At 46.5% G+C, this 10,037-nt stretch overlaps 1 long non-coding RNA gene and 1 pseudogene across 1 annotated transcript; both read left to right on the plus strand.

Annotated features, from left to right (window-relative positions):
* Positions 1 to 692: 692 nt before the first annotated feature.
* On the plus strand, positions 693 to 9,463 carry LOC108352533 (uncharacterized). Its single transcript, XR_001840819.3, has 3 exons — positions 693 to 850; positions 3,331 to 3,595; positions 8,274 to 9,463. It is a non-coding gene; the product is annotated as an uncharacterized LOC108352533 (long non-coding RNA).
* Ndufb10-ps1 (NADH:ubiquinone oxidoreductase subunit B10, pseudogene 1) lies at positions 5,605 to 6,483 on the plus strand (annotated as a pseudogene).
* Positions 9,464 to 10,037: the final 574 nt, after the last annotated feature.

Below are 10,037 nucleotides of genomic sequence, written 5' to 3' on the forward strand. Positions count from 1 at the left end.
CATATGGCAGTGTGGAGTTCTCATGAAGATGTAGTGTTTCCCAGACAGTGCACACAGCCACACATCAAGCCATGGTTTAGACAGATCAATTCTTACACGATCCAGATAGGTGTGTGTGTGTGTGTGTGTGTGTGTGTGTGTGTGTGTGTGTGTGTGTGTGTGTAGACTATAACTCAAGCATTTAGTAATTCTTCACTGCAGCCCTTTCTTACCTAGAAGGGATGGAATGCGGGCCGAGTATTGGCATGTCTTCTGAGGTTTTCAATGAGAGCAGGAGAGAAAGAAAGAGAGCAGAGCGGGGTGGGAACACTCACCAGAGATTTAGATTGCCAGAGGTGCGGGGCGCATGGGTGTGGGCCTGTGGAAATTAGAGGATTGTTTCATGGGTCGTCCCTTAGATGCCATTGTCCTCTCACCATCTCTCACAGTCCCGGAACTGCAGGCAGGCCAGCAAGCCCCAGGACCCCACCCACTGCAGTCTCACAAGTGTTGGGATAGTAATCCCACTGCATGCCTGAGTTTTCCCATGGGTTTTAAGAATCAAGCTCAGGGCCTTGAGATCCTGGGGTCAGCATTTACTCAGGACACTATCTTCTCAGCCCAGAATTCAGATTTTTTTTTTTGTGTGTGAAAAAAAAAATCCTCAAACTTTTGGACCCCAAACTACATTTGGAAGCTCCTTCCGAAATCTGACTTTACTGACTGATTTTCAATCTCTACCTTCTAATTTGTGTGGAAGAATGAAAGGAAAACCCAAGCAGTGAAGGAAGTCAACAAAGGAAAGTTGATGTGATCATAATTGAACCAAGGAAGCCCCATTCCAGCAGCAGAAGTTGGCAGCTTTTGACAGGTGGGTCCGTCTGGCTTTAGAGTCAGGGGTTGTGGAATCTCCCTCTGGGGAGGTCCAGAGAAGTCATTGTGTGAAGCTGTGAAGGGGAGGCCTAGATTGTTTTGGAAACCCCTGGATAATGAAGATGCCAGAGCTATGGGATACCTATCAAGGAAAGCTGCAGGCCCAGTGTGAAACCAAGCCAAGAGAAAGAAGTGTGCAATGGAGATCACAGTGTAGAATGTGGTGGTTTGAATAAGAATGGCCCCCAGAGGCTCACATATTTGAATGTTTAGCCATTTGAATCAATATCATTGAATCAAAGTCATTGAATCAGTTAGTGACACTACTTGAAAGTATTAGACAGATTAGGAACTGAGTTCTTTAAAACAAAACAAAACAAAAACAAACAAATCATGCCCTTTGATCCCAGCACCGGAATGGTTGGAGGGCAGAGGCAGGTGAATGTCAATAAGTTCAAGACCAGTCTGTTCTACAGAACAAGCTCTGGGACAGCCAAGGCTACACAGAGAAACCCTGTCTCAGAGAAACAAAACAAACCAGAACACAACAAAGGCGGTATGGCCTCCTTGTAAGAAGTGTGTCACTTCTCAGTCCTCACTAGGGATGAGCTTTGAGCTTTCTAAAGTCCACACCGGGCCAAGCATGTCTCCCCCTCACTCTCGCTGCTCGTGGATGAGTATACAACTCTCGGCTCCTTCTCCAGCACCATGTCTACCAGTGTTTACCATGCCATCCACCCTGAGGAGAATGGTCTAAACCTCTGAAACTGTAAGCCAGCCCCCAAATAAATGCTTTCTTTCCTAAGGGTTGACTTGGTCATTGTGTCTCTCCCAGCAATGGAACGCGACCACAACATAGTGTTTCTTTGGGGTGTTGGTCTCAGTAAGTGGCATCAGCCGCCATCTGCCCAGATGTTGAAGCTAGAAAACCAGGCAATATCAAGGGCGTTATTCAAACGGGACATCTTACTGACTTTCCCCTCCTACATATCTATTTTTTCTGTGCATCATCAAACCGAAGGACTCACATTCTAGACAAGCACTCTGTCACTGAGCGACATAGCATCTATTGTGGTGTGTAGTCTACATCCCTAGCTCACAGTTGGTCCATGCTAGGACTGCAGGTGTGTGCCCCCATCTTTCAGATGCTGGGACTGCAGGTGTGTGCCCCCATCTTTCAGGTGCTAGGACTGCAGGTGTGTGCCCCCATCTTTCAGATGCTGGGACTGCAGGTGTGTGCCCCCATCTTTCAGATGCTGGGACTGCAGGTGTGTGCCCCCATCTTTCAGGTGCTGGGACTGCAGGTGTGTGCCCCATCTTTCAGGTGCTAGGACTGCAGGTGTGTGCCCCCATCTTTCAGATGCTGGGACTGCAGGTGTGTGCCCCCATCTTTCAGGTGCTAGGACTGCAGGTGTGTGCCCCCATCTTTCAGGTGCTAGGATTGCAGGTGTGTGCCCCCCATCTTTCAGATGCTGGGACTGCAGGTGTGTGCCCCCATCTTTCAGATGCTAGGACTGCAGGTGTGTGCCCGCATCTTTCAGGTGCTAGGACTGCAGGTGTGTGCCCCCATCTTTCAGATGCCAGGATTGCAGGTGTGTGCCCCCATGACTGACTTTCATCTGCATTTCTGTCAACACCCCCATTATGGCTGCTGAGTGCAAACCTTTGACACCCATTACTTACTGCCCAAGCTGCTGCCATCTTAGTTTTCCTGCCTCTTCTTGCTCTCCCTTTAACTGCCTTCCAATCACAGAAAATCTCTTCCCCACCCTCCTCCCCTCTTTCTTCTCCCTCTTGTCTCAGGGAGTCCAGGCTGTCTTTGAACTCATGATGCAGCCAAGAGTGACTTTGAATTCCTTGATCTCTCTGCCTCTCTCTCTCAAGTCAGTGATTTAAGGTATGGGTCAGAATTTCTCTTTTCAAAAATGCAAACATAAACAGTTTTCAATAGATACAGACTAACTCGTTCATAGAAAATTTTCTTTAAAAGAATATTAAGTTAAATGCACTGGCATGCACCATAATAGTATAACTAATGCCAGTTATCACTGAAAAAATGAAGCCAGCCTGGTTTACACAGTGAGAGCCTTGCCAGCCAAGGAGACAGTGAGACCCTGTCTCAAAAGCCAACAAAGATCTACTGTAATAAATCCACATAAGAACAGACTACTACAGTAATTAAGCCAGTTAAGATTATAAGAGTCTTGGAGTTGGGGATTTAGCTCAGTGGTAGAGCGCTTGCCTAGGAAGCGCAAGGCCCTGGGTTCGGTCCCCAGCTCCGAAAAAAAGAACCAAAAAAAAAAAAATTATAAGAGTCTTTTAATTTTGACCAGTGACGAGGAGTAGGCTCATGCCTCAAAGTGCTGAAGCTCAGGGGTTCAATATTTTTAAAGGCAAAACCCACAAAAAAAATCACAATGACATTTGCAGGGATAATCTTTTTGTGCACTGGGTAAAGACTGTCTTTGTATTCTTCAGATGCTGATTTCTGTGCCGCCAGAGCCGATTCCAGACTGGACTTCGACATTGTTATTCCAATTGCCCAGCACTTGCCTTGTATTTAGTAAACACTCCCTCTTGCACCTTCTGATTGGTTTTAAGAAGAATCTGAAGGCCTGGAGCGAAGCAGGACAGGCTAGGAAAGACTTCTGGGGAGAGACTGAACTCCAGGAAAGTCAGGGGCTAGAACATTTGCCAGCTGGACACACGGATGAAGAAGTGGACCCACACTAGAGACCGAGAGGTAACAAGCCATAAAGCAGACATAGAATAATGTAGATAAGTTAATATTGTATTAATTTATAATAATTGTATTAGCTTTATATTAATTAATTGTATTAATAATTGTGTTAAATTGTAATAATGAAAGAGCTAGAGGAAACTACAATAACCAAAGGTCTAAAACTATTTTAAATAAACATAAGACTCGTGTCATTATTTAGAGGTAAGGTAGCCAAAGAAAGGCCTATTGAGGGCTGGAGAGATGGCTCAGTGGTTAAGAGCACTGACTGCTCTTCCACAGGACCTTAGTTCAATTCCCAGCAACCACGTGGTGCTCACAAGCATTTGTAATGGGATCCGATGTCCTCTTCTGGTATCTTTGAGGACGGTGACAATGTACTCACATACATTAAATGAATAAATAAGTTCTTCTTAAAAAAGGCTTTGTGGTTATATGTTAAATGAAGTCAGAACAACCTTCAAACATTTGTTTTGACAAATCATTGCTACTTCAGACACAGCATGACAATTAATTTTGACTGATGCCTTCTTTAGCTAGTTTGTTTATATAAACATTAATATTTTTGGTTACTACATCTAGAGCATGGTTGTAGTCATGGAAAGCCCACATGTATTGCCACAGCAGACATGACCATTAAAGGTGTGGGGTAGAAAACTGAGAAGTGTCTAAGCAAACACAAAATGGAGTCAGGACAAGATGGCCTTACCTTAGTCACGGTATACTAATACGGGTTAACTGGCAAGAACGGGGGTGGATGTCTGAGGCAGAAGGATGTTTACATTTTATTGTTTATCATGTTGTTATGGTTCTAAGATCATTTTACTATACATGGGTTACTTTTATTATGGGAAAACTGGTTTTTAAAAATCTCTTTTGACTTAGCAATTCTACACTGAGCTGTTTCTTTTTTTTAAGATTTATTTATTTATTATATATAAGTACACTGCAGCTGTCTTCAGACACACCAGATGAGGACATTAGATCCCATTACAGATGGTTGTGAGCCACCATGTGGTTGCTGGGATTTGAACTCAGGACCCCTGGAAGAGCCTCTGAGCCATCTCTCCAGCCCAAGGACTGACTCTTGAGAACAAGCAAATATGTCTTATTTCAAGGAGTCTCTAAGTCTCCCCTTCCCTGGAGAAGACTGGTCCTCTGGCCAGGTTCAGAGGTTCAGTCCATTATCATCAAGGCAGGAACATGGCAGCATCCAGGCAGGCATGGTGCAGGAGGAGCTGAGAGTTCTACATCTTCATCTGAAGGCTGCTAGCAGAATACTCGAGTTGTTTCTTTTATAGCTGTAGTCACACATGGGCAAAAATAATATATAAGAACATGGTGTCCCTAATGCCTGTAAATACCACCGGGAGTAAATATTAAATATTATAGCCAGGATGGAGAGATGGCTCAGCAGTTAAGAGCACTGGCTGCTCTTCTAGAAGATCCAGGTTCAGGGTGGCTCAGGGTCATCTATAATTCCAGTTCCAGGGGATCCAGTGACATTTTCTAGACTCCAAGGGCACTAGACATACATGTGTTGCACAGACATACTTGTAAGTAAAACAACCATAAATACAAAAAATACAATTTTTAATTAAAAGAATACAACCATAAAATGGCGATCCGTGTTGTTATTGAGAACATTCATGGTTAAAAAAATCTTCAAGTTAAAAATTCACATTGAACTACCTGGCAGTGGTGGCACACACTTTTAATCCCAGAGCCTGGAGGCAGGGGCAGGTGGATCTCTGTGAGTGCAAGGTAGGGCCTAATAGAGAAAAACCCTGGGGCTTGAGAGGTGGCTCAGCCATTAAAGACTGGGCTCACAACCAAAAATATAAGAGAGAAACCCTGTCTCAAAAACCAAACCCAAACTAAAAATATGCATGTTAAAAAGTGGGCATGGAGGGTTGGGGATTTAGCTCAGTGGTAGAGCGCTTGCCTAGCAAGTGCAAGGCCCTGGGATCGGTCCCCAGCTCCAAAAAAAAAGAAAAAAAAAAAAGTGGGCATGGTAGGACCTATCTTTAGTCTCAGCATTCAGGAGACAGAGATAGACTGATTCCTGTGCCTTCAAGACTAATCTGATTTATGTAGTGAGTTCCAAGACAGTCAGAGCTATGTAGAGAGATGCTGTCTCAAAAATAAATAAATAAATGAAATAAATAAAAAGAAAAGACCGCTGAGACGTCCTTAGCAGGCTGATTGGATCCAGACACGGGACGAGTGGAAGGTCGGCGGGGGTTTGCTTAAGCCATGGCAGACTCTTGGGACAAGGATGTGTACCTGGAGCCCCAACGCTGCACACCTGCTCCCTTGCTGCAGACCTTGATCCCCAACCCCATCACCTACTTGACGAAGGTCTACGACCTCGTCGTGGACCGGCCCATGACCCTCGTGAGAGTTTATTGAACAACAGCACGCCAAGAACAGAACCTCCTACTACCACCGACAGTACGGTCGAGGGCCAGACATCACGGAATGCAAAGGGGATAGTGTCGTGTGTATCTGTGAGGATGAGATGCAATGGAGAAGGGACTTCAGAGTGGACCAGGAAATCCTCAACATCATCCAGGAGAGACTTAAGGCTTGTCCGTAGAGGGAAGGAGAGAGCTCACAGCAGAACTGTACCAAGGAATTGGAGCAATTCGCCAAAGTGTCTAAAGCCTACCAGGACCGCTACCTGGACCTGGGAGCCTACTATTCTGCCAGGAAGTGCCTGTCGAAGCAGAAGCAGAGGATGCTGGAGGACAGGAAGGCTGCCAAGGAGACCGCTGCCGCCTAGGACGCCAGGCAAGAACTCTTGTTCATTCTACTGCTGAAATAAAATGACCGGCTTGGACATCAAAAATAAAAAAAGAAAGAAAGAAAGAAAGAAAGAAAGAAAGAAAGAGAGAGAGAGAGAGAGAGAGAAAGAAAGAAAGAAAGAAAGTTGATGTTGCCACATACTAAAACACTGGGGTATGTGATCCTGGGGCTCTAGTGCACAAGCCCAACTTTGAGGACCCCAATAAATCAGACCCAGCAACTTGCCCAAAAGCCAAACACAAAAAAGTAATGGAGGAAACCAGGAATTTGAATCAGCATCACTATATTGGGAAGTCCTTAGCTCCATCTTCCATGTACTGATGTGAGCGCCCAGACTGTAAGGAAGGGAAGGAACAGAGTGGGGAGGGTGGGGGGGGGCTGGGTCGTGAGGGGATGGGGGTGGGGGAGGCAGCCCATGAGTTCTCTCATTGGTCTGTTCAGACTGTGGTCTGCTCGGTCTGGAGGGCCTTGTCCTCTGTAAGAAGGAGGTAGTTCAGTAGCTGTTGCTTCAGGGGAAGATTCCATCCACCCTTATCACGAGATGCTTCTCTGTCAGACCTGTTGCACCTGGACCCCTCGTGACTGCAGAACAGAAGGTCAAAGAAGACGGCAAAAAAATGGAGGCCAAGGAAGCACCTGTGGCTCGCTTCCCCCCATGCCCCCCGCCACACCCTTTTATGATCCACTAGAATTTATGGTAGGGCTGTAAACCTAGCCCAAGATTTAAAACTTGGACAAAGCAATTCATCTTATCAACAGGCTGCAGAAATGACAACTCGGCACTCCTAAAGAAAGCGCCAAATACCTTGGGATGGAAACTTGCTGAACTGGATAAGGAATGTCTATACAAAACCCGGTAAAAACCCTCCAGCAAGAAGGGCCATTCTGAAGCAGCAACAATTCTCTTGGGGGTTTTACACTATCATATTTTTATCCTTGTTTGTTTGTTCGTTTGAGTCAAGATTTCTCCGTGTAGCCCTGGCTGTCCTGGAACTCACTCTGGAGACTGGGCTGGCCTCAAACTCACAGTGATCTGCCTGCCTCTGCCTCTCAAGGGCTGGGATTAAAGGGGTGCCCCACCATGCCTGGCTTCAGCCTTTTATTCAGTGTCATACTGGAACATCTTGCTAGGAGGAAGAAAAAGGGAAAAACAAGTAAGAGGGACTACAGATTAGGAGATGGGCTTGGTATTTATCAATAATGCTTATCATGAGAATCCTGGGGAACCTACAAAACATCTTCAGGTACATATTTCTTAGTTTATGCTGAAATAACGTCCCTGAGATTTTTTTCCCTCCATCTTTATTAAATTGGGTATTTCTTATTTGGGTATTTCAATTGTTATTCCCTTTCCCGGTTTCCAGGTCAACATCCCCCTAACCCCTCCCCCTCTCCTTCTATATGTGTGTTCCCCTCCCCATCTGAGATATTTTTTAAAAGGAGGAAGACAGGGCAGCTAGGGTACAGCTCAGACGTAGAACCCGTGCTCAGCACTTGTAAAATCCCATTAGAAAATCAAACCCAGAGCCTTGTGCGTGCTAGACACTCACCATGAGCTATGTTCTAGGGTCCAAGGACTGAGTCCTGAGTATGGTGGCTCATTGCCTAGGACAGAGCGGCTGTGCCCGTGGATGAACAAGTATGAAACCTTTTGCTGCTCTATTCATAATAGAATTTGCAAACATCCCTAGATATTTATAAACTGATGAATAGATTAGGAAAGTGTGGGACATTTACACAATGGAATATTACTCAATCATTAAGAAAAATGAAACAGCCACCACCGCCACCTACCAACCCTGCACGCATGCGCGTGCACCCACACAATGGGCAGATACTTATAAGTGTTGCTGGTGTTCTTTCTTTATCTTAGCTTGATGAAGCTTGGTGGCCAAAGCTGTTTTATGCCAAGGGCTCATAGAAATCGAATCAAATCAAATCCAGGCAGCATAGCAGGAGAGGAAGAAGACAGACAGAGATCTGCAGACCGCGCAGGAGAGGAGGAAGACCGAGATCTGCAGATCGCCCTGCCACTGACAGACCTGCCTTTGGTGGTCCGTGCGCCGTAGACACCCACTGGATGGAGGATATCACCCAGGCGCCAGCGCCAGCCTGCAACGGGAGTCACCACAGTTTGGGAATACGTGGTGAACAGATAGGAGAGAAAGAGAGGTGGACCTGGAGACTCGAGAGTGCGGAGGAGAAGCCTGTTGTGAGTGACCAGCCCTGCCACCTGGGGCCATGGCGAGGTTTCAGCCCAAGCTGCCGCTGAGGGCCATGGCTGGGTGTGTGGCTAAGCAGCAGAAGGGTCGATAACCATGGCTCATATTGCCACCCGAGAACATGGAGGACATCCTCAGTCAAGTTAGCTGCCTGGGACCACTTGGATATTCAGGGGATGTGCAGAATTGACCCGGCCCCCTCACCAGCCATAGCACTCGGGAGAGTGGGCCCTGCGTCTCACCTGGACAACACAGTAGATCTGGCTCTGATGGTGCAGTCATGGGTGAGCCGACCCCAAGGGTGTGAAAGCAGGCAAGCTATCCCAGTCCCAGCACTTATGGCCCCACGCCTCAACTGGGGAGCACAATGGAGCTGGCTCTGGAGGCATGGGTGCGGGTGAGCTGCTCTGAGGGCCTGAGATCTCGCGGGAGAGCTGAGCCTACTTCCTGTTGATGGTCTAGCCAGGGCAGTGCTGGAGAGCTTACCCTGGAGGGTCTGATAAGGGAGAGCCCGCATGCTGACAGGCTCAGCTACCACCCAGGCCCGGATCCAGGGCTCTGAATTGGTCCATCCCAAAAATCTATGTCATCTGTGAACAGTTGGGATGCATGAAAGGGATGGTCCTGCTGATCCAAAGCTGCAAGTTCTCCATGACAACCAACAACAGAATAACCAGGAGGAGTCCTGATGAGGATTCAATATTAATGGTATCACAGAAACCAGAGACCTTGAACCAGACCAATGACTCACTGCTATGAACATTTTCCAGTGAAGATGTGTGCACAGGGGTGGGGGTGTATACTGTCAGACACACTGTGACATACTGCCGCTTCTATGATGAGAGGTTTTCTATTCTTTGTTAGTTTTGTGTGTGTGTGTGTGTGTGTGTGTGTGTGTGTGTGTGTGTTTTATTGGGGAGGGAGTTGCGATGGCGAAGGGTGGTTATAAGGAGATGGGGAGATGAACGGAACTGGGGTGCATGATGGGAAAGCATCCTTCTATAAGCTGCAAGCTATCCCTATTACTGAAGACAACATTGCTGTCACTGAACCTGGAAAAGACAAGCTAGTGCCCAGCTAGGGACTCCACTCTTTTTTTTTTTTTTTCTTTTTTTTCTTTTTTTCGGAGCTGGGGACCGAAGCCAGGGCCTTGTGCTTGCTAGGCAAGCGCTCTACCACTGAGCCAAATCCCCAACTCTGGGACTCCACTCTTAATCAGAAGCATTCATGGTGCTGGAAGGCACTCTGCATATAGAGGAGAGAGGCAATCATCAATATTCCCCAGCTCTAAACCCTGCAACCTACAGCAGTGACCTGCTTGCAAAATATACTTGGGCAATACTAGCACAATGTTACGGGAGTAGCCAACAGATTTTTCTTTTCATTGGACTTGTCCTTGCTAGTTTTATGTCAAC

This window comes from Rattus norvegicus, chromosome 13 (assembly GCF_036323735.1).
Source record: "Rattus norvegicus strain BN/NHsdMcwi chromosome 13, GRCr8, whole genome shotgun sequence".
NCBI classification, from domain to species: Eukaryota; Metazoa; Chordata; class Mammalia; order Rodentia; family Muridae; genus Rattus; species Rattus norvegicus.